Source organism: Rhineura floridana, chromosome 13 (genome assembly GCF_030035675.1).
Source record: "Rhineura floridana isolate rRhiFlo1 chromosome 13, rRhiFlo1.hap2, whole genome shotgun sequence".
Lineage (NCBI taxonomy): Eukaryota > Metazoa > Chordata > Lepidosauria > Squamata > Rhineuridae > Rhineura > Rhineura floridana.
The window spans coordinates 10,239,180-10,243,526 of record NC_084492.1 but is presented as its reverse complement, the minus strand read 5'-3'; positions in this window follow the sequence as shown (position 1 = coordinate 10,243,526).

The window sequence follows — 4,347 nt, the reverse complement described above, 5'->3', positions numbered from 1 at the left end:
TGTGGTAATGTACGTCGCCTAGAGTGGCCGTTCAGTCGGCCAGATAGGCGACTCACAAATAAAATTTTATTATTATTTATTACTAATGCTGTTGGCAATCTTTCTACGATGGTCTCTTGGATTTTCTATTTAAATTTAAATTAAGCAGATCATCGCCTGTGAATTCTGCCTATTGCCTCAGGTTACTGTGGTGCTGACCAAAGACTGTCAATCCCCCACCCCCACCCCCATTAAGCAGCCACAAATAGGCTCACAGCTAGAGGGGGGGCTCATTCCCTCTTTCATCATTAAAACATCCATGTGTGTGGATAGTAGGCTTAGCTAAATAGCTTCCTCTGCTTATGTCCTCCCCGCAAAAAAAACAACCTCACTCAGTAAAGCAGGCTGGAGGAGCTAAGAACTCTTTATCAATGAAAAGCTGCTGCAGTAATCTACCGGAGAACAGATGCTGCTGCAATCTACCCAAGAGGGATGAAAGTTAATGGATGTTAATGGCAATTAATATCACCTCATTGAGACAGAACGTCAAAGCAATACACGTTGCAGTACTTCAGGGCAAAGCTGTTTTAGTTAGTAACAATATTGAATTAGCTGCAGATTTGTTTTTTTAAAAAGTCGGTGTCACTGACAGTCACAAGCATTAGCAAGGAGTCAAACCCAATTTGAAGACATATGGGATTTGCGGATTCTGACAGAATTTGGTAACAAGTCCGAAAATGTGGAAATTCACCCCATCTCTAATAGATACCTTGTTGGAACCTCCGGGATGACTGCTTTCCCTAGCTGCTTCTGCTGTGCTCATATCCGCAACAGTCAGATGACATATATTCAGCCAGGATGGTGAAGTAATTAGTGTAGGATGTAGGACCAGGGAAACCTGGCTTCCTATCCTACTCAACCATGAAGCTCACTGGGTGGCCTTGGCTCAGTCACTCTCATCCTAGCTTACCTCAACAGGGTTGTTAGGAGGATAAAATGGCAAGGGAGAACTATTCATGCTACTCTGAGCTGCTTGAAGAAAGGGCAGGACAGAGATATACTAACTCAGTTTAAAAGCTTTGGTCATAATGTTTTGCAGCTTTCCTTTATGCTGCGTCACTGGATATGTCTTCATATTACAAACAGAGTTGGTTTTTTTGTTAACTGTCAAACAATTTTATTTTATTTAGTAAATAGTTATTCTCTTATATTATTCATGCATACTTAGAAGACAAACCCACTGAGTTGAATGGCATTTACTCTCAAGCAAGTATGCATTGCATTTTAACTTTAAAGTGTCTTGGCTGAATATAGTTGGTAATGCAATAACCTGGGATTCAACCTTTGCCTGGGTCTGAGGGTCAAAGGGAGCTTCATATCCACTGAGCACCTTGCACTATCCTCTTTGTTATGTCTGTTCATTATGTACTGATAGCCAGAGGAGTATTTTGATCTCTGCATTTCTGAGTCATTGTGAGATTACGCAATAAAAAAGCAATTAAAAACTGTCAGAGGTAATATTCCTCTAAATGCACGTTGTTGGGGAACACAAGTGGGGAGAGTGCTGTTGTGCTCAGATTCTGCTTGTGGACTTCCTGCTGGCATTTGGTTGGCCACTGTGAGAACAGGATGCTGGGCTAGATGGGCCTGATCCAGTTACAGGGCGCTTCTTATTTTCTTAAGAAAAAAGAAGAAAAACATCCATAAGCCCTGCAGAAACTCACTCACTTCATGAAACTGGTACAATGGCGATCAAAAGAATCTCACCTCTGCCACTTCTTTCACAAGAAACCAATTGGCTTTTCTTGTTTTCTGTGAGACTAATCCTTTGTCAAACAAACAGTGGAATAGGTCAGAGTTCTCTTTCTCTGTGTGTTTGCCTTGCATAATTTTGATATTGACTCATCATAGAATGAGTTTGCAGCTGCATGAGAAACAGCTTTCTGATTTGTATTTTGTTTGAAAGAGGGGTGGGGAGTAGGATTGCCAGGCTCAGGGCCTGAGACTGATCCTGTATCTTTAAGAGAAGAGAAAGTCAGCCAAGTGCAGGTGTTCTTGCAACCCTGTAATGAGAAAAAACATAAGGTGGAATTCTCCCTTCCCCCTGCACAACTTTTAAAGATACAGAAATCTTGGTGGCCAGACCTGGCAACCAAGAGGTCTTCCGTATCTTTAAGAGTTGTGCAGGGGAAAGGGAGAATTCCACCTTGTGGTTTTCCCCATTACAGGGTTGCAAGAACACCTGCACTTGGCTGACTTTCTCTTCTCTTAAAGTTACAGGATCAGTCTCAGGCCATGAACCTGGCAACCATATTTGGAATAGGTCAGTTCACATTGGAATTCACTGAAACTGAATTCCTCAAGCATCTCTATGGGCAACATATATACATAGCAATCCTCCCACCTGCATTCTGCAGTGGTTGTGACCTCAGGAGGGCTCATCATGTAGATCCAAATACAAAATGATGCATCAGGTAGAACCCACATCCAAAATGGCACCCTTGAAGTAAAAAATCCCTTCCACCATTCCTGATTCATCCATAACCATTGCTTATATTCCATTTCCAAACCTGTATATCTGTTAACTGGAAGTCATCTGCAGCCTTACCTTTGGTAGTGTGTGACAACCAGGATTTTCTGTCACATGATGCTGCTGCTTTAGTGATTAAATGAGCACACAGCAACTTTGGGATGCAGAAGATGTAATGTGAATAGGCACTCAAGTGAATTAGATATAGTTGATGGGGGAATCAGTTGGGAGAGGGACCAGTAGGAAAACGAAAGCAGAGTTCTTGGTTATGCTGCAACAGACTGTTAAATTGGTAGGCGGGGAGGGGGTGTGGCAGTCATCTATCGGGGATCTCTGGTTTTCGCCAGACCTCCTCTGCATGAGACCAAGTTTGTTGATTGCATGTACTGGAGGTTGGGCCCAACGGGCAGTTTAGGGATTCTGCTTGTGTACCGCCCGCCCCGCTGCACAGCAGACTCCCTGACCGAAGTGCTTGAGGTGGTCTCGGACGTGCGGTTACGTTCCCCCAACCTTTTGGTTGTGGGGGATTTTAACGTACACGCCGAGTCTATCCTCATGGGAGCCCCTCGGGATTTCATTGAAACCATGACTTCTTGGGATCTGCACCTCAGTAATACAGGGCCCACCCATGTAGCCGGTCATGCTATTGACCTTGTGTTTGTCTCAGGAGGGGAGGGAAGTGTTCTGAAAGTGGGGGTTGTTTCTTCTAACCCTGTGTCATGGTCAGATCACTACCTGGTGAATATAGACCTCTCGATGCCGCACACCCTCCGTAGGGGACAAGGACCTATTAAGATGGTCCGTCCCAGACGCCTGATGCAACCGCAGGGATTCCTGAATGCGCTGGGTGATTTGGAGCTGACTGAAGGTCACCCGGTCGAAGCCCTGGTGATGAAGTGGAATCGGGAGATCACTGGGGCTTTGGATCGGGTGGCCCCGAAATGTCCTCTCCCCCTGAATAGAACTCAGACAGCGCCCTGGTATACACCACAGTTGTGGGGTCTGAGGCAGGAGGTGAGACGACTTGAGCGCCGGTGGCGGAAATCTCGCACTGAAGACGACCGGACACTGGTTAGAGCAGCAATAGCTGCCTACCAAGTGGCAATAAAGACAACCAAGAGGGAGTTCTTTGCTGCCTCTATTGCGTCTGCAGAGTGTTGTCCCAGGAGATTGTTCCAAGTGGTCCGAAGCCTGGTCGGTCCAGTTGCGCAGGAACCCATGGAGCAATCGAAAATCTCCTGTGATAATTTTGCTAAACACTTTGCTGATAAAGTCGAGCGCCTGAAGAGCACAATTCCGCTCGCCGTGGATACAGGTAGCGGGCCAGGGTCGGCCAGTTGCATTCCGGTCCGGTGGGATCGGTTTCAGCCTCTTCTCTCTGAGGAAGTGGACAAGGTGCTCGGTACTGTGAAGCCAACCACCTGTCTGTTTGATCCTTGCCCTTCGTGGCTTGTTATGAGCTGCAAGGAGAGACTGAGCGAAGGGATCAAGGCAATGGTAAATGCATCCTTGAAAGAGGGTGCAATGCCATTAGCCCTCAAGGAAGCGGTGATAAAGCCCATCCTAAAAAAACCCTCCTTGGATCCCCGAGAACTGAATAACTTCTGCCCAGTATCTAACTTACCATTCTTGGGCAAGGTGATTGAGCGAGTGGTGGCCAAACAGTTACAGACACACTTGGAGGAAATGGATTTTTTAGATCCATTCCAATCGGGTTTCAGGACTGGGCATGGAACTGAAACAGCTTTGGTCACCCTGGTGGATGATATGAGGAGGGCGTTGGATAGGGGGGAATATACCTTCCTCGTCCTCCTAGATCTCTCAGCGGCTTTCGATAC